At 43.6% G+C, this 21,067-nt stretch overlaps 1 long non-coding RNA gene across 1 annotated transcript; it reads left to right on the forward strand.

The window, feature by feature from the left end:
• The first annotated feature begins 1,719 nt into the window (after positions 1–1,719).
• LOC121013272 (uncharacterized) lies at positions 1,720–15,828 on the forward strand. The gene is made up of 2 exons (XR_005782613.1): positions 1,720–1,862; positions 15,306–15,828. It is a non-coding gene; the product is annotated as an uncharacterized LOC121013272 (long non-coding RNA).
• Positions 15,829–21,067: the final 5,239 nt, after the last annotated feature.

Here is a 21,067-nt window from a genome sequence, read left to right on the forward strand (position 1 = left end):
ACAAGCAGCCTGCTGCAAAATTTTACACCAATTGTATTTCTCCTAATTAAACCCTGTCTGACCTCAGCATTAAGAAACAATTTGTTTCAGGATATAACCAGCACACATAAGCAATTACATTCTGTTTGCCCCATTAGCATTATTTGGCTCCTTTCTTTCCAGGGCTGCTAACTGTAGCAAATGCTGTCCCTGAGCCAGAGCTATAAAAAGCCTGGAGTGTTCAGAGGCTTTTTCCCCCATACCAAGAACTAAGAATATCATCATATTTTAGCCAAGCCAAAGATTCTGGGAACAGTGTGCTTCTGTGTTTATTATGAGGGAGTGTCTATATATATATATATATATATATATATATATATGAATATTTCTTATGAGTTAAAAAAGACTCTACTTATAAAAAAACCTGAGGAAGCTATAATAATCCAAGTTGATAATAATTTAAGCTTATCTGGTATGCTATTTTTCATTTTCCCATTCAGCTATGACCCCTTGTACTTTTACTTATTCATAGCTGTCAGACTTGGTAAATTTTGAATTTCAACCCCCCCCCCCCCAACCGCCCCCAAAATGCATTCTGCAAAGCTTTTGGCAAGGTTGGGGCAAATGTTCTTTTATAAAAGAAGCGTCACCGCGTGTAACAGAGACGTGAAACAGAGAAAGACCTTCAAATGCAGAAACTCTCAGCAGAGCCGCTTATAAAGTTCATTTCAGGGGTAGGCGCTCCCGGCCTGGGATCGAGGAGGTGAGCTGGTCTTCTGGGCCCTGCCACTTACACCTGCTGGATCGCAAACTTGTCACCTGCCTGTCTGAGTTTCCGTTGCTTCTTCCACAAGATGGGACAGGAGATACCAGAGATATTTCTTCTGGAAGGCTATCTCAGAGATGAGATGAATCGTAGGTGGTGTTTCTAATGGGTCCCCGGAAGTCACAGACCATTGAATGGATATGAGAACATTCTTCATTCTAACTCCCTTCTGAATCTCGTAGCTGTAGACCTCTCCTGCCATCTTGATCTGGGAGCTGTCGTGGGAAAGACAAGGAGGTACGATATATTCCCTACAGGGAGTAGATAGATGGAAATGAGGAAAGGCTACCATATGAGCTGTTGTAGTAAGCGATGAGGTAGGTGTTTGTGCTTAATTTTTGTCTAATTTTACCTTTAGAGCCTTGAAAAGAAATCTCCCTTTGGTTTTTCTACCTGGAAAATGGGAATAAAACCATCTCCCCTCCCCCTTCTTATTTTACAGAGGCACTGTGGGAACAAGCCACTCTTGCCAGTTGAGAGCTTCAAGGGTCTCAGGAGGCAGGTGTTACCGAAGGGAGCGTGGCTTTGGGTCCACGAACTGCACGGAGGTACGTCAGAGTGGCTCTGTGACACGCACTGAAGAGCAAAGCTTCTCTCTGTGAATCAAGAGCACCTTCTGTTGGCAGCTAAGTCTCATGAGCTTTAAAAGTGGAGGTACATCGAAGCACCGAAGCAAACTTACAGGCAACTGAGAACAGAGAGGAAGTTTTTACTGACTTTACTAGGCCATGAGTTGCGATATCTGCCCCTTCCTCTGGTCACGATGAAACCCCATTGTTATAACGCTGCATCATCACGGTGGCTTGGGAGCCTAACAGAAGCCCTATTTTGAGTCATGGGGTCTAGAAGGGAGCATATCACAGTGGAGCGAGAGCTAGCTGTACTGTGAAATGGAACACTTTGACGCGAGTCTCTTCTCAGCCATTTACCTGCCACGTGGCTTGGACAAGGCTTTCAACGTCACCCGGTGCCGGCCTGACTACATCTCATTTTCCAGGGATCAGTGTCTGCATGTTGTGTTTCTCCTACAGATTTCTCACCAGTCGAAGGCACCGGCGTATGTATTTGTATCAACCGGTTGGTCGGTCACTGATTCTAAAAGCATGGAAGTGCAGATTCCCAGACGCTTGCGGAGGCGATGAGAGGTGGTGAGGGGCCGAGGAATCTGCATTCTTAAGAAGCACCCCTAGTGAATGCAAGGAAGTTGGGGCTGAGATGAAAATACACTTGGCTGACATATCTGGCATCCAGAATAGTGTCTGACACAAAGTAGGCATCCGATGATCTTTATTGAATGAAAGATAAATGGTGTAGGTGGTGGCCTGGCCTATCCATACCAAGAAAGACTGCCTCACCCAGTGGGAAGTAGAAAAGCTTGCTGGTCGGGATAACTCTCCATCTAAATATTAAGGTCTCAGTTTCCTTTCAGGAGGAGAGGAAAGGACACATCTACGAAGAATCGGGGTAGAAAGCCCCAGAAGTATAAAAGGAAATCCCTGACACTGGGCCCCGGTGGCCGGCTTAGGATGAACTACACTGCTTCTCTTTATGATAAGCAGCCCGTGTTCTCTCTGTTCCTTTCCCGACTCTTGATTTTTACTTAATTCACCTCCTTGGTGCCGATATCTGCTCTGTCCTGCTCTTGGCATCTCCAAGCATCACCCTTCTCACGTTCCCCACGGTCCCTGCAACTCCCTCCCAATCCATTGCCTTTTCTAACATTTCACCGATACGGATCTGGTTTCACCACACACGACCCAATGGCTCACGAATTCACGAGTTCTTCCTATGGGGTTGCCGGTAAAACAAAGGACACCCAGTTACATTTAAATTCCGGATAAACCACACGTATCTTTTTAGTATAAGTATGTCCCCAACTTTGCACAGGACATTTATAGTAAGAAATCATTTTCAGTTCTTCCAATTTAACTGGGCAGCCTGGATTTTTATTTGCTGGGTATCTCTATCTCTGGATGATCTTGCTTTGCGCCTTTGGTTCCTGTTAAACTCGCGGTTGTCGACGTCAGCCTCGCCTTCTGAAGACTTACTCTGCGTTGCCTTCTCACATCTGTGTCTACCAAAAGTTTTCATTTTTCTATATTCCTAGTCTTTTGATTCGCATCTTTCTAGTTCTCGTGGCCTGTTTTGGTTTTAATCCACCGTTTCTCTCTAACCAGCGTTGCCTGGAGGGGAGGTTGTTCTAGATGCCTGTTAATACAAGTCTCTGAAATAGACGAGGATACTCTGATGTAGGCTTTCGCCTCACGACTCCTACCTGGCTCCTAGTCCTGGGAAAAAAATAGAAGGTTAAGAGAAGCAACCTCATCGCAAAAGGGAACTGAGCTGCTGTGGCACAGCACTGAGTACTATTTTGGAGTAGTCACATCTGCTCGTGACCAGCAGTGATCGCAGCTGAAAACAGGGATATCACAACGGCAAACAGGAATGTCCAACCGTCAGTTCTGTTTCTTATTTCTTGGAAATTGGGAAAGGGTAACCTGGACATCGGTGGGAGATCTTTCTTAAGATCTTGAGGGTGACTCTTTTTTTTCCTCTTTTTCTCCTTCCTCTGATCCATTCTGTCATATTTCCTTCATCTTATCACAACCTAGTGATCGTCTCATATTTCTTATTCACTTTTAATGTGTTACATGTACGTGACCCATGCGAGACTTGCTAATTCTCTACATATTTTCTTACTGTCGGGGACTATTCTGTTTTCACTTGATAATAGCCAACACTTAATTCAGTTTCCTCTAAGTGCAACCACCGTGCCAAGCATCATATTATATAGGTGATCTCATTTCGGTCTTACGTCACTCTTATTTCCATGATATAGAAAACAGAAGGGCAGATGCATAAACGTTAAATAACTTGTGCTGATTTACATAATTTGGTGAAGTCAACCTTTGAATCCAGCTGTAACTGGTATCACAGCTTTGCTCTTAACATTATGTTGTATTTCCCTCCATGTAACTTATGCTAGGTTCTAAGAGGAGTTAAGAATGACCGGTTATTCATGCTATTTACAATACTTCTTCGAGCTGGGGGTTATAAAAGAATCAAGTGTAATCTGGGTCTGGAAATCCAGGCTAGAGAGATGCACAGTCTTCCGTGAGATCATTTTTGCCTCAATTTCTGCCACAAACTTCCCCCCTGATACTTTTTTTCTAACTGCTTGGCCTTGACCCAGCACCCTACCCAGAACCTCTCACTCATACATACACCTTTGACAGCATCGACTGTTGTCCCCACCATTGGTGGATATTTTTTACCATGTGTAACTGAAATGAATCCCCTCTGTCTCCCTCCAACATATTTTTCCTTCAGCTACAGGGTTTATAAGATTCTTGAGGATCAGATCTAAATTTGGAGCAGTGACCCTAAGTCTGGAATGTTCCTGAAGTAATAGGATTCTTTTGGAGTTCCACCAAAGTCCAAAGGGAAATACTTTTCTCTCCTTCATTAGCTCTACTTCTGAAAGACATTGACTCCATATTTACCCTGATAGGAAGCATGACAATGGCAGGGGTAGCCTAGAGTTCCAAACTTATTTGGAACCAAAACTTATTTGCATTTGCCCTATCTCTGCTCAGAGGGCCATCTTGCTTCCAAGAAACAGCATGATTTTTTTTAGTTTGTTTGAATCAAGGAAGAGTATGGAACATCTAACGTTACAAGGGTATTTTTTTTTTTTTTTTACTATGATACATTTCTCTTTGAAAAATTCTGCTATAGGGGCGCCTGGGTGGCTCAGTCGGTTGGGTGTCCAACTTCAGCCCAGGTCATGATCTCACAGTTTGTGGGTTCGAGCCCCGTGTCAGGCTCTGTGCTGACAGCTCAGAGCCTGGAGCCTGCTTTGAATTCTGTGTCTCCCTCTCTCTCTCTGCCCCTTCGCTACTCACACTCTGTCTCTCTCTGTCTTTCAAAAATAAATATTGAAAAAAAATTAAAAAAAAAAAAAAGAAAAATTCTGCTGTAATCTTAAAATCTTACATATTTTCCATAGAGTATCTTCCTTTCTGGGTCCCTCACTCTCTAAAAGCTGAGGGACTTATTATTCTCATGGGACGATGTAGTGTATCTTTTAAATTCCCTTTGGACTTGGCCTTTCTGGTTAGCTTCGGATCGAGACGTCACAGCCCAATACGAAGGTCATGTACAACCTGTGAAACTCAGGACACAGAAAACGTTTAGGAACCAATAGTGTCTCCCTACTGAGCAACAACACGTGCACACGCACACGTTCTCAGGAGCTGGTATTCTGGGTTACCACATGAGCAACTCATCCTGAGGTCTGGTCTGCACTTTGAAGGTCAAGTTTCTAGTGGAGCTCAAGTTTCATGTGAGCCCATGATCTGGATATCACCGACATGTGCCAGGATGTCCAAATCCTTGTGATGAGGTCCCCCCTGCAAAACAGCAGACGTGCAAGCTGGCCTTTGGGTAACGCATGGAAACGTGTGTTGCCCCCCAAATGATGTTGCCCTCACCAAGACATATTTCCTTCTGTTCTAGTTCACTGTGCGCAAAGGTCTTAGGGGTCGAGGCACCAGGCAGCCGTTCATCTGAAAAAGGTCATGATCCAATTAGGTAATTGGAAGAAAGAAAGAATACTTCCCAGTGAGGATCCGGGAAGGAGGAAGCCAGAGCTGTCTGTAGAAGTCACAGAGTGGAACCTGACGTGTGGTAATTTAAGGAGGCAGAAACCCATATTGGTTAAGAGCCTTGGCTGCTTGGATTTGAATTATGGTTCTACCATTTACACATGCACATCTAGATTCCTGCCCTCTAAAGGCCTCTGTGGCCTATAAAATAAGGATATTTGTATCATCCAAGCAGTAGTTGGTGCCAGGATTAGGTGAGATAATTACGCGGAGTGCTTAGCAAAGGGCATGGGGTATAACCAGAGATGGAAGTGATGGTGATTGTGTTAGTTTACTATTGCTGTGTCACAAATTACCACAAATGTACCAACTTCAGGCAACGCAAATGTATTACTCACAGTTCTGTGGGTCATAAATCTGGCAGGGCTCAGATGGGTTCTCTGCGTAGGGTTTTGCCAGGCTGGAATCAAGGTGTTGGCCAGCCTGGGCTTTTCTCTGGAGCCTCGAGGGAAGAATCTCTTTTCAACCTCAATCAGGTTTTGGCCAAATTTAGTTTTCTGTGCTTGAAAGACAGATTTCTCTGATTTCTTGCCTGCTGTTAGGCGGAGGCCTCTGTCAACTCAAGGCCACTGAATTTCACCTTCTCATGTGGGTGACCCCATCCTCAAGCCAGTGACAGTAGGTCACATCTCCCTATGCTTTGCATCTCTCTGACTTCTCCTGCTACTAGCTAGAGAATACACTCTGCTATTGAAAGGATCGCCTGACTGAGTCAAGCCCACCTCGATAATCTCTGCATTTTAAGGTCAATTGACTGGGGGGCTTCAACTATCTGCAAAATCTTCCCAGCAGTGACTCCATCAGCTTTTGTTTCAATAGCCAGGGGACAGGAATCTTGGGGAGGGCATCTTTAGAATTCTGCCTTGGACAGTGAGGACGAGATGATGTTGATCAATGACTAACTTTTTGATTGGCCTTTGCATGTACATACACAGAGAGGGCCGAAGCAGAGTTTGGAGGCGGACGGTCGAAACTGCCTAATTGTTCTGCATGAGAAAGCAGAATTCTTTATTTGCTCCTGAGAGGGTGGGGGAGAGTTGTAAAATGAGAACCGGATGGAGAGAAAAAGAGGAGCTAAGTCCCATGGCAGGGCAACTGAGGAATCAGGGTATTTCATGTTATGTGTGGGGGCTGTTTTTTTGTTGGTTGGTTGGTTGGTTGGTTTGGTTTTCTTGTTGTTTTTGTTTTTTTGTTTTGTTTTTATTTTTATTTTTATTTCTATTTTCTTTTGCCTATTTGGCTTTTCAGACTTCTCCCTGGTGCTGCATGTGAGTAGTTGTCTGTGAAAATGTGAGAAAATTGAATTCCAAGACTGAGATTATCTAAGCACTGCACTGGTTCAGTGGAAGAAGGAACTTAGAGCTAGAGGCGGCCCTGGGAATCTGTGGAATCTTTCAATGGACATTGTTTTCCCCACAGATGTCGAGTGAGGGTTCATTACAATCTTTTCCTGCCCTTATGGGGCACAGCAGGAGTAAAATAGTGTTTTAGTTATACTTAAAACATAGAGCTGGGCAGGCAGCTGGGTATCGTCAGACCCAGACCCAATCAGATGAGATTGAGCAGGTATTTCTTTCTCCATTTAACATGTTCATCCATCCATTCCACCATCTGGGAAACATCTCTGTTGTACCCAGGATACGAGACACTCTTTTAGGTATTAGAGATTCCGTGTTGAGCAAAACTGAGTTGCTGGCCTCCTGCAACTGAGCTCTATTGGAGGTGATGGAATGGATAGATAAACAAACAAGTGCTAAATAACATAATTTTAGTTAGTTACAAGTATCAGGGGGAAATAAAGCAAAGTAAGAGAAAGAATAGATGCTAAGAATAGATGCATCCTGTTTTGGATGAGGTGGTCAGGGAAGGTCACTCTGAAGTGACAACAGAAAAATTTCTGAAAAGATCAGGGAAGATGGAGACGTTGACTCTATGACCTCAACTGAGAGGCACAATCAGTATGGACCCCAGGAGGAGGGGGGGCAAGAGGGGGGCTCCAGACAATTTTATGACTTGTATTATTTCCTTTCGTGCTAAGCCTGCTTTGAAACTGCTTAGGTAAATGTACCCCCACCTCCCCTATCTTTTGGAACAAGATAGAAAGGGTTTTTTTTTTTGTTTTTGTTTTTTTTTTTTGTCAACGTAAACCAAATCTTAGACAACAGTGGATCCCATGAATGCTGGATTGGGCTGAAACCCCAGAACAGAAAACATTGGGACAGAAGGTGAAGATCTCTGTTCATCTCTAGGTAGCACAAGTCAAGAACTTCAGCGCAAGAGGCGCCAGAGGGTGGATGAGAGGCTGCCATCTTTATTTAGAAGGGAGTAGATGACATGAAACATTTTATCTAGAGAGAAGTGAATTAAGGGAATGGTGGCATTTGGCATTATTGTAGCTCTCACCAGATGCTGAACGCTGTAGGAAGAGGGACACCATCATGTCCCCAGCATCCAGCCCAGACCTGCCATGTCCTAGACCCAATAAATATTTATGAACTATGAGAACGGTGAATAGCAATAAAAATTTATTTCTTTCAGTGGAAGACCTATTTTTGTGAGAATGAGAGTAAATAATTGTCTAGCGTTCCAAAAGATCCACTTCAACAGTGAACATCCTGGGTGCAGATTCAGTACCGTGAAGGGAGAATTTTTTTAAAACTTCAGATTGTTACCAAAGAGAACGCAGTTGCCTTAGGAGAAGGGGGACTTCCCGGCCTTGGAAGTATTTGAATGGGGGGACGGATAGCCTCTGTCACTTGTGTTAAAGAAGCTCTTCCTCCATTAGTCCACGTTTGTCCATGTTGCATTGGACAAGAACCTTTTCAAGGAGATCTTTAGGGTCACCTTGATCATAGGCGTCCCTGGTGCTAACTGTGGGAGGTGGGCAATATGCATTCTGGAAAGTATGGTTGGCCGGGGCTATCACCATGACGGAGTTTGAGAAGATGCTCTAAGTAAAGGAGGACTATCTTGCAGGCATCTGACACCCATAAAATCCATGCTCCCCATCATGCCCTTCCTGGATCACCGGATATCACTTTAACATGATTACTGTTCTTAAAGTCCTAAAGTACTCCCCACTAACACCAGAAAGTGGCAGAATTTCGCTTTTAGCAGTGGTTGGAATCTGCCATCCCGCTGAATGATAGCAGGCTTTTCCTCTTTCTCTTCTTGTTCATGGCCTGTGAACGAAGAATCAATGAAATGAGTTTGGGGGCAGATGAATACCCTTGGGGTGCTGCGGCCCAATCCTTTCCCTTAGACCATTCGCTTTTAACTCTCCTTTGAGCCACCGTTCAGCCCAGTTAATAGCCGCAAGCTCTTCGGGGGAAGGTTTGTTAAAATCATGTCCAAGAAAATAAATATAATGAATGAACAATCTCTGGAGAACGCCTTGACATTTAAAAAAAAATGTAAATTAGTCTCACAAGGATCTGCTATGAAATAGGCAAAGTGCATTAGTACAAATGAGATATTTTTACAGCGATTATAGGAGCCATCTCCTGGGGACCACACCTGAACTCTTAAAAGCTGAACCAAAACCCAGTTGTGTACCCAGGAATCTAGCGTGACAGATTTGAATGTATTCCACTAATAACTCTCCTCACCCCATGCCTGCATTTCAGTGCACGGTTCCCCTGTTGTTCAATGAGCTTTGATACAAGGATGCCGGAGCATGGCTTTGAACTCCTCTGAACCCAATTATATCCAGCCATTTGGAAGTGCCATGGTGGGATGATGGTAGAAGGGTGCTCTCTGAACTAGCACACAGAGAGTTCAAGAAGGAGTTGACTGCAGCGGGTCTGGCAGCCAATTCATACATGGAACTGTGCCGCCAATGGCACTGCTCTCTGCCAGCCTGAAATGAGGATGGAGGATATCAAAGGGAAATTCAATTAGCTGAACCAAAAATGGATCGAGCGAAGCGAAGGGGCAGCTGGTAGCAGCTTCTATTCTTTGATTTGCACGACAAATGTCCTGCTCCTGCGCGTGTTCCTTGCACTGGGTGAGTGTGTTAGAGGAGGGTTCTCCTCCGCAAGGAGGGGAGGCATTTTCCCTCCCCCGAGCACTTCCCAGCTCTTCGGTCACAAGGGAAGTCAGCTCTCCAGGTGAGAATCCCAGGCTTTCTCTCTCCAAATCAGCTTGGGACCAATTAAGATGACCCCAACAGAAAAAAAAAAAAAAAAAAAAGAGGCGCCAACAAGCAGGCCATTGCTTTTCTCCCAAAGGGTGGGTGGTTGACACGGTTTCCTTTCCAACAGAGGGCATGGCCCCAAAGAGGAGGAGAGTACCCAGGATAAAAAAAAAAAAAAAAAAAAAAAAAAAAGGGAGAGTTTTTGTGAGCAAGCTCTAAGAAAAGGAGCTGTATTTTATTTATATCATAAATCTGTTTTGTTTTATGGTCCGACCATAAAGCCGTACAATGACATTTTAAATCTGGACTCCCTAACATGGGTCTGTTTTAGTTGATTGAAGCAGACCTGACCTGCAAGCCCTTAAAGTAGTGTGGCCACTCACACTCGTCCTCTTTAATTTTTTTTTTTCAACGTTTATTTATTTTTGGGACAGAGAGAGACAGAGCATGAACGGGGGAGGGGCAGAGAGAGAGGGAGACACAGAATCGGAAACAGGCTCCAGGCTCTGAGCCATCAGCCCAGAGCCCGACGCGGGACTCGAACTCACGGACCGCGAGATCGTGACCTGGCTGAAGTCGGACGCTTAACCGACTGCGCCACCCAGGCGCCCCACACTCGTCCTCTTTAAAGTTTGGAAGGGTCACAGGGTGAGGGGCTAGGACGGTTAATTTCTCAATTTTGCCGGAGCTAAGAGATCAGTGGACTTTTACAATGCAGCTGTCCCCGAGGGGTGGGACCTGCCCCCGCTCCAGCCCGGGGCCCCCAAGGGAGACATAGATTAGACCCGCCCACCCCTTGTGCTCTGTCATTTGGGCCCCTTTGCCCCATGGCTCCAGCACACCCCCCCTCTGCCTGCTGTCTTGCCTCTCTGCGCCCTGCATCCGTTTTGGTGACCTCCATCTCGCCAGTCTTGCATCAACCCCAAAGAGAACACTTCAGCTTTTGAGCTTTGAGAGGAAGACACCGGCACCCATCCCTCCTGGAACCACAAGGACCTTGCCAGTCTTGGAGAGACAAACCCTTTATCTCCTCTTTTTGGCCTTTTATCAACTTCCATGCCAAGCTTTCCTTAGTAGATCTAAACTCCCCACATCACTGAGCGGGAGAGTGTCTCGTAGTATTTTCAATCCCTGTTCTTAGCCCTGCAATAAAAAGTTAAGAGTGACCTCCTTACTACAGAAAGCCCAGACTCAGAACACAAAGAATTCTTGGTGTGGGAGTGGGGGACATTCCTTGCATTCACTTCTGCCTGAATCAATGTACCAATAAAATTTTCTGCCATATTGATATCACCATTTCTCTATTGTATGGATCAAAACGAACACCTCTGACTCCTTCCCCCTTCCTCTCAATACATGAGAAAGACTACAGTCCTCCTTCTAGTTTTCCAGTGTGACCCTTACACATTTCCTGTAAGATAGTGAACACGTCTTTGATCCAGCCTGCTTCCTGCTTCATTCCTTCTCATTGTGCACCCTACCTGTCGCCCCTCTCCGTTTGCGGGTATCATATAGCGGGGGTCTTGGCTCCTACGTGCCAGGAATTGGGCTAAACTCTTCACACAAATTATCTCAGTGTGTCTTTACCAGTGTCCCAAGGGTGAAGGATCGTTATTGTGTGGACGATCTTTTGATTCTCCCTTGATTTTCCTGAATTTGCTGTGGTGTCAGTTTGACTCCTGCATAAATAATACCTTTGATACCCCTGTGGGTTCACATCAGCTGAGTTTCTAGATTTATCTAATAGGTACTACCCCTAGGACAGAGCCGCTAAATGCCAGAGACTTTTTTGACTTCCTCATTTTTCCTTTCGATTACCCATGGTTCTATTTTTGTTCTTGTTCTTGTTTGTTTGTGTGCTTGCTTTTACCTTTCATTCTTGTCTTCTGCCCCTCTTTTCTCTCGAATGGTCTTTTCGCCTTCCATTCCCTCCTCACCTGTGTCAATCCTTCCATTGGTAGACACTGCTCGTTGCTCACCAAATATTGATTTTCTCTTTTTCCTTACCAATAGAGCCCCAACCGTGCTTGTGGTAGAAATGTGCCTCATTAAAAATATCCCCATCCTCAGAGTCTCACGCCTTCTGAACTGGTCATGTCATTCAGTTCGGGACGACACAACAGGAGCAAAAGCTTCTGAGGAGCACCTGTGATGTTTTTGCTTTCCTGGCCTTCTTCCCAATTGTTCTCTTTTTTTTCTGCCTGGAATGTGGCTGCCATGCCCGGAGATGAAGCAACCATCCTGCAACCAGGAGGAAGACAGGCACATATTAAGGATAGTGGAAAAGGCAACCCAAAGGAGCCTGTGTTTTTTGGTGGCTTTCTCGAGCGGCTGCACCTCTTCTGGAATGTGTATCTCCAGACCTTTTATTTCAGAGAAGAAAAATTGAATTCTCTATGTGGCTAAGTCACTGCAATCGGGTTTCTACATTTAGATAGATGTAATCCTGACACACCATCCTTCAAGGCTAAATTCAAATGCTACATAAATTATGAAGGCGACCACACTAGTCTAAGTCTAACATGGAACAGTGAAGTAACCTCCTAATTTCTCCTGCTTCCTCTCTTTCCACCAACATTCCTGCTATATATTATCTACTCTGCAGTCGGAGTGCGACTCTAAAAATACATACAAGGTCCTGTCATTCTCCAGTCAGCCATCCAATCACCCGATAACTTCCCATAATCATGCTTAAAATAAAACCCAGTGTCCTTCTAAGAATGGCAATGCCCTCTACAAATGGAGTCTCGCTGTATCATCCCCTTCCGCTCTCCCTCTCCCCCCAGCCTTGGCATTGTCACAGTTCTGTGAATAATCCAAGTATATTCTGACACCAGATTCCTCGCGGCTGTTCCTCTGTCACTTCCTCAGGTCCCTACCTGAGTATCAGTCCTTAGACTTCCTTGATGGGCCCCTGTAAAAACCACACTGACCTACACCCTTTCTGCCTATACAATATTATTATCTTCAAAACACTTATCATTGTTTATATCTTATGTTTCTATTCACTTATATTTATTATCTGCCTTTCTTATTCGAAGGTACACTCCATAAATCAGCACCTTCACCTGCTTTATCCCCCCACAGTATCTCCAGAGCTTAGAATAGTGTCTAACACACATAGTATGTGGTCATTAAATAATTATGGAATGGATATTGGAAGGAAGGAATGAGGGAGGGAGGGAAGGAAGAAGGAAAGAAGGAAGGAAGGAAGGAAGGAAGGAAGGAAGGAAGGAAGGAAGGAAAGGAGGGAGGGAAGGAAAATGGACACAAAGAAGGAAAGAAGGAAGAAAGGAAGGAGGTCACAGATCTTGGTTGGGGACTTGAAATAGTTCTACATTCCTTAAGTAAGAGAGAATGAAGGACTGACTTAGGAGCTGCAATTCCTCTGAGGATGTTTTCTCAAGAACAAGTGACAATGACTTGAGATAACATCTCCCCGGATTCCTCCTTACATCAGAAGATGGTAAAAACACCTTGCTGTTGCAGTTGCTGGAGGGAGTGGTGTCAATGTTGCCACAGCAACGGTACATCTTATGTAAAATCTCCGACTTGCTACAGATGTGGTAGGCAGCTTGGAAGGTTTGTTGGGGATTCAAATATATATGCTGTCTTCTGATTTTGCTTAACCAATTGCTTACGGTTACTGACAAACGATACGTATAGGGCTAAAACTGCCTTTGAACACCGTCCCCTTGGGGGAAAGACCAAAAGTACTTTGCCAGGAACGTGTCTCAAATGTAAATAACTGTCCTAAAGTTTAGGGCCATTGATTGAAGATGGGGAAGATGACAGTTCTAACCCACTAAATAGAAAACGACTTTGTGTCTATCCGTGTGCTACTCTCTTGCTCTGGCTTCCTGTGGTCCCCACCGCGCAGGATGTCCTGTTCTTCTGACACACCATATTGCTTCCCTCTTTGAGATTCTTCGCATTCTGTTATCTCGGCACCCAGATACGTCCAGATATTTTCACAGATGACTCCTTCCTTCCCTTCACATCTCTGTTCAGATAGTACTCACTCGGAGGTCTTCCTTGACCATCTCCCCTAAAATGCTCAAAAATAGCAACTCTAACCTGCCCATGCCCCTTTACTTTCCATCCTATGATCTCCTTCATTTTTCTTTGTAACAGGCTTTGCTACCCGTCACTGTTCATATATATATATTTATTTGCTTACTTGTTTGTCTCTCTCATGAGAATATAAACTCCATGAGAGTAGGGACATTTTGTTGACTTTTAGGAGGAACATACTATTGTATAGAGACATAACCATTTATTTAGCCATTCAACGGTTGATGGATATTTGGGTTTGACTCAGTCTGGGGTTTTGTTACAAAGCTGTTAAGAACATTTATATCCCGGTCTTTGTGTGGATGGATGTTTTTATTTTTCTTGGATAAATAACCGAGAATGGAATTGCTCTACCATTTTGTAAGAGTATTTAAATTTATAGGAAACTACCAATCTGTTTTCTAAAGTTATTCTAATGTTTTGTGTTCTTACCAGCAATATAGGAGTTCAAGTTGTTCCACACTTTTGCCAACCCTCAGAATTCCCATTTTTATTGAGTTGTCTCCGGACTCTCAATGTTTGTTAAAACTCGATGTAAGATCCAGGCGTCTGGGTGGCTCAGTTGGTTGAATATCTGACTTCAGCTCAGGTCATGATCTCATGGTTTGTAAGTTCAAGCCCCACGTCGACTCTGTGCCGACAGCTCAGAGCCCGGAGTCCGCTTCAAATTCTGTGTCTGCCCTCCTCTGCTTGCCTTCTCTCCCTCTCTCTCTCTCTCTCTCCCTCAAAAATAATTAAAAACCTTAAAAACAGATTCAACGTAAGAGCAATTACATGAAAAAGATTCCTGCACATTTCACAAAATTGTGGTTGAAATTATATCCCTTACGTTCTTCAAACATAGTCTCTTGCATAGGGAATATTTATTTCTTTGATATAACTAGTGTGAGCTTTTCATTATGAAATGGGAATTGCCATAATGAGATAATTCTCATAATATTTCCAATTTTGCATTGGACAGAGGAATTTCAGGGCTGGATTTAATGCTCAATCATGGAAATTATGTTAGTCTAGATTTTTCACATAGGTGTTCTTTTCTGTTTTTCTGTTCAGTGTTTTGGTTTTGTTGTGTACCAGTTTGTAATCAAGGAGTTTCAAATTTCTTTTGAAAGTAAATGGCATATATTTCTTCATATTCAAACATGAATAATGCAGCTTCTGACCCAACACAAGGGAATGCTAGAAATTTCATTAGTGTCCTGACATTATTAGAATGTTTTTGGTCTTCTTGGATTGATAGAGTCCAAAGTGACCTTTATACATAACATGGGCACTAAAGTAATTATTTTCCTGTGTTTCTCTAAATAATTACTTTTTTCCTTGAATAAGCAATCATACTTCGGCCAGCATGTCTCAATGTAATATATAGTCTTATGCTTTATAAAAGTATGACATTGTTTTCTAAAACACCGCATGAACGTGTTCTTTTTACATTAATATATCTCTTTACAGGTAAGATTCTGATGTTGGGAGCCATGTCTCAAGCACGTTTATGTTTCCCATAACCTGAAAAGAACTCCCTGTGCAGAGTGAAGTGTTTAACACGTGATTCTTAGACAAGTGTCGGAGAAGGGAGTTGCAGTCATCACTGACTTTTTTTTTTTTTTTTTTTTTTTTTTACCAGGCATTCATTCATTCGGACGCCCGTCCCATCTGGGGTAGATATATGCGAACTGCCTTCAGGAAGCTGAAGAGAGACAAGTAGCTGGAAAGTACAACCACAGCGTTCTCCAAGTGGAGTTTCATTTCGAGAACTAGCATGTCTGCGTGGCGATCAGATGGATGAAACGAATAAGAGAGAGAAAATGCCAAGGAGATGTGGCTGCACAGGAGCAGAGCTGGGGAGGAGGAACCAGCGACGGGGAGGAGCAGAGGCCCCGAAGTCTGTGGCTGAACTGCGCCCTTACACTGAATACCAGGGGTTAATGTGCCATAATAAAATCAGTGTGAACACTGCCAAAGAGGCCTGAGCAGACCCTCCAGTAAGTAATTAATTCTGGCTGCTTTCCGCTCTCCAGCTTTCATCATTCTTAATGTTACCTAATTGTAAAATTATTCTTCAAACTTTCCTACTATAAAGGAAGAAAATGCCCAGATCTAGCTCGCTTTTCTTGAGGGCATGGGTGCCTCCTGCGTCTTGGTAGAAGTGCCCAAGATGCTGCTAATTAAGGGTGTGCGAACCCTTGAAAACTTTTGATCGGCGTTCATAAAACAGCCTACAAATAGTTCTAGGAGAGCTGTGTGCTTTTCTGCATATGTACACAGAGCTACCAAACCAAGGGAAGCAGGGAAGTTGAAATCACAGCTTCTCTGGCCCTCAGACCCTCACAGTGACCTTGACGGACGCTGAGATGGGGATAGACATAAACGACAAGCATGTGAGGAGGGGAGAGAAGTTCATGGCCTGGACTGTAGTTGCGGCTGCCACTGGGGGTGATAATGAAGAATATCTTGGGAACCATTTCACCTCAAAATTTGCTAAGGCTCTCACCGTCAAGGGCTTAAAATTCATGTCAGTACAGCCAGATAAATAAAATCTTCACCGTTAAGGGGATCTCTTTATCCCGTGTCTTCTTTCTTCAAACAAGATGGCTTTCCTGCAGACGAAGGCATTTCTCTATCCATGACCATGGCAGAAGGGACCAAGCTGTCTTTTCCACTGTGATTACCTGCTAGGCTGTAGGCCTTGGGGTCTCTAGGTAGCCTTGGCAACGTAAGTGCAATACACTATTAAAATAATGACTATTTTCTTCCGTCTAGTTAAAAAATAGAAGGGACAGCCTTGGATGGCATTCTGGTCAGGGGGGAAATATCTCATGTGTCTCTGGGGTGAGATATAAAACTGAGGGCTTGACCTCTTTTGGCCATTAAAGACCTTCGGGTCCTCTCCTGTCTCTTTGTTCCTACAAGAGTGGAGATAGTGTTAATTCCGTGGCTGGCTAAATTCTAACCGGGGTAATTATACCGTCACCCTATAATCCCCTGGAGATTCAGTGAGGAAAGTTACTCTTTGATCATGCTCTTAAATCCCACTGTGCTGGGCTTTGTAACGTGGCAGGTGAAGAATGGCTTTTGGAGTTCACATGCCTCCCTCCACTGGGTGAGTGATGCTAATTCTATGTATGTATTCTGCTGAGTGCTTGGGGATCCTTCTGGGGGAAACTGCTGCGGTAGGCATGAGCTATTGTTAGTTGAGTCTCAACAAAAGAAATTGTTGTTCTAGGCTATATTCCTCTGATAAATTTTAGTTAAAGCTCCCGACAAATAATTATCAAAAGAATGGGGAAGACTGCTAGAAGTTTAGGATTTCAGTTTGTGTGTGTATATGTGTGTGTGCGTGTTTGTGCAGGTAAACATAAAATGTATTCTAATGCAACACAATATGTATAAATATAATGTGTATATGCAATATAATGTAATGTATATACGTAATGTACATAATGTATACGCATACATATAACATGCGTATAAATATGGATTTGTGTATGTGTGTGTGTGAGCTAAAAATGAGGTCTTTTACATACGCAACCCTTTCGTCATGAAGGTCCCAGTGACCTATTGGGTCATGGTTGTTTGCTACTGATGAACAGTCTCCCATGCTGACATGGCCAGTGAAATGTGGGTTTTGGAGGTGGTACCCAAGCTGGGCACCTTTCAGGTGGCTTTGATTTAGAGCCAAAAATTATGGCTGGGGATACATTAAAATTTTGGTGAGGCAGTCATGGAGACACTAATTACAAACGCCAATGAAACTTTCCAAATGCTAAATTATTAAACTCTTGGGGCACTTGGGGGGCTCAGTCGGTTAAGCATCTGACTTCGGCTAAGGTCATGATCTCAAGGTTTGTGAGTTCGAGACCTGCATCTGGCTCCGTGCTGACAGCTCAGAGCCTGGAGCCTGTTTTGGATTCTGTGTCTCCCTCTCTCTCTGCCCCTCCCCTGCTTGTACGTTGCCTGTCTCTCTCTCTCTCTCTCTCTCTCTCTCTCTCAAAAATAAATAAACATTAAAATTTTTTAAACAAATTATTAAACTCTTAAAAAGAACCACCTAAGTAGAGAGTTTATAGAGCTTAAGGCTTGGTGAGAAACCAGGGCTTAAATAAACCGTGTGGCCGAACAAGGAACCCACTTGTAATTCCAATGTAACTTTGCACGTAAAGCCATAGACACACTCACACGTATAATTCTAGGAGCAAACCTGAACATGACATGAGATCTTATACTTTGCAGTCTCTTCCTGTGTCTCCTTTTCTTATATTTACTTTGGTAACTAAGTTCAAAGAAATAAGTTGGCAGTTTCTATAATCCTAAATGGTAAAACATTTAAATGTCTATCACTAAGGGATTTGTTTTATAAGTCAGAATATACAGCTATAACAGATCATGCAGACCCCTGTCTGTGATCATGGAAAAATGGTAAGAGATCCTGTTACAGCTCTGTTTTTATATATAATTACATACTCGCAAACGTCTGAATGCCCAAATGCGTATGGCAAGAAAAATAAGTCTCGGCAACTACACCAAACCTTAATGGTATTATCGTCCAGTGGTTTGGTCATTTTTATCTTTTTTACTGTTGCTGAACATCATAAGTTACATTTTATAATCACTCTCAAGTACCATGTCAAATGAATGAAAAACAAGGCCAGGAGAGAAAATGCACTCACGACACATGATACATTAGTACATTTTGGGAAAGATGAATTCATTTCATTGGGCTATCTCAATTACCGGTCATAAAAATTGGTGGCGGATTGGTTTATTCTGAATACAGAGTTTTATTGAACAGGAAAAAACAAAAAACGCTGAAGAATTGCTCGGAACTGCTCAATCTGTGTAATGAACCTGAATTCGGTGACTTCAAGCAGAAATGTCAACCAAACCCTTCAAACTGACGTACCCTTTGGTGATCACGTGGCCAACGTCTGGGGCCCAGACCTGAGTTGTGCTGCAGCTATAGGGATCCGTCCTCTCTGGGGTCAGGGAGACAGAGAAGGGACCAGGAGGGTTGGGGCAGGGACTTCAGGGGCCACGTGGAGTTGAGGCTTTGGGAATCCTGCAGCTCCCTGTGCTGCTGACGATAAAGACTAAATAAAATATCACAGAAATGGCAAAATGTTAATCAAGTATATGCTACTCTCTAGAATCTTATGTAAACTTCTGCTATGAGAAGTACCTTTTAAAATGTCCCCTTACTCTTTTGTCTGAAAATAGGTTGAAGAGCCGGATTTTAGCACGTGCTTCTTACGTCAAAGCATTCTTCCAGAACTTTACTTGTATTAACTCATTTAAAACGCAGCACGAGCCTCGCAGGTAGATGCTGTTTATTATGCCCCAGATGCCAACACTGGAGCCCAGGGAAGGGAGCCACGTTGCCCAAACTTAGACTCCTAATATAAATGCCGGAGTCAAAATTTAACGTAACGTTTTCAGTCCGGAGCCCTGGAGGGCACGCTTATTCTAGAAATGGTGCAGAATGGGAACAGTCTTTTCAGATTTTTTCCTGAGATTCTGTATCTTCGTGCGTGAAACAAGTACAATGACGTTGACTTCACAACTGTGAAGATGGTGTGTGAAGGCTTCTCTAAGCATTCGAAGCAGCATTATTAGTTCCTTGTCGCTCTCAGGTGCGTGGGCCCTGGGACACTAGGTAGGCCACAGCTATCACTGTAGAAACACTGTATCCAGACCTTCCTACTTTCTTTTTGCAAAAATCAGCATTGGGTATGAGTAATGGGATAGGCTTCCAAGTAGTTTTCTCCACCTTTGCAAGTCATGGTTTCTACCAATGACCATGTTTTTCAAAAAATGAAAACTAAACACGTGATCTGATCAACTATTTTTTTCAGGTTCTGAATATATATATCTATATGCACATTAATTAATTTTTCATACCTAGAATGAGTCAGATTTATTGAAAATAGTAATATTGCATGACATTTAAAACCGTCCTGGAGAAATCTCAGCCATATGATCGCCAGACTTTGAACAGATATGCGATAGGGTCGGAAGGATATGCGCACAGCTGGCATCCTCTTAGAGAGTACCTTTGTGGGGAATCTACATGAACCCCGCTCAGCAAAGGGGGAACCAGCTGAAATACCCCAGAGGTGGGCTCCCTGCATGAGACCAGAGATGAAGATTTTTGTTTTGCAGCTCAAACAGAGGGGAAGAGATGACAGCTTCTTTCGAGAACGAGAGAAAAGGGTAGAGAAGCCAAAAAAGGTAAAGAAATTTTGTGACACTGCAGTGTAAAAAAAAAACAAAAAAAATCCACTCTTCTTGCATTGTGCTCAGCATATAAAGTCTATATTCTTTTTTTTTTTTATGTTTATTTATTTTTGGGAGAGAGAGAGAGAGAGAGACAGAGTGTGAGCAGGGGAGGGGTAGAGAGAGAGGGAGACATCGAATCTGAAGCAGGTTCCAGGCTCTGAGCTGCCAGCACAGAGCCGACGCAGGGCTCCAACCCACGAACTGGGAGATCATGACCTGAGCCGAAGTCGGACACTTAACCGACTGAGCCACCCAGGCGCCCCATAAAGTCTATATTCTTACACAGGCTTCGTGAGGTTAGGGATATTTCAGACACTCAAAGTGGTTGAATGAAGCACCAGCTTCATTCAGAGCAGAACAGAAAATGCACATGAAGAAGCAGAAGCCTGGAAGGCAGGGGAACTCATGAACAGAATCCACCTTCCCTCTCTTCTCTCCTTGGGTATCCTCAGAAACAAAAAGGAGGGCCTTAGGTTTCAAAATTAAGTATGTACAAGGGTGGGGAGCCACGAGCTGAGAACACGTAGAACTTAAGGGTCATGTGATATTTGAATTACATTCATAAACACATTTTGCTTAGATCCTTGCCACATGTCACATAAAACTTCGGACAAAGAAGAAATCTTTATTCTGTGGCCTCCGGTTTAAGTTTGTACGATTTTATGGCTTTTGTACGAAATAAAACAAAGCACTTCACTCACAAGCAGAATTTTGGTCGCAGTCGGAGTAACTTTTCAGGTAACTGGAATTTTGCTTTATAAATGATGCTAGTACCTGGCAATACGGTTTCCTTATGCCCCCAAGCTGACATTTAACAGTTTTCTACACTGATGGCCGCATTATAGTGGTCAACCCAGATTTCAGCTGTAAATGCAAACATATCAACTCACCAGTAATTTACATGGTCCCTTCATCTTCCAGGTAGCCCTCACTTTTCCCTCTGTCTCATTAAATGGCAGCTGCTTAGATCATGCCAAGTGGCATTTTGTGACAGAGGATATAACCGGTGCCATAGCTCGATCCTCCAGCTATTGGGTACCTGTGAACACGTGGACGTGTGACCTTTGGATTACATCCCGGGCAGCGAGGTATCTGGTGGGTGGACAGGTGGGG

The sequence above is a fragment of the Herpailurus yagouaroundi genome, unplaced genomic scaffold (assembly GCF_014898765.1).
Source record: "Herpailurus yagouaroundi ecotype Mexico unplaced genomic scaffold, PumYag 198, whole genome shotgun sequence".
Classification (NCBI taxonomy): Eukaryota; Metazoa; Chordata; class Mammalia; order Carnivora; family Felidae; genus Herpailurus; species Herpailurus yagouaroundi.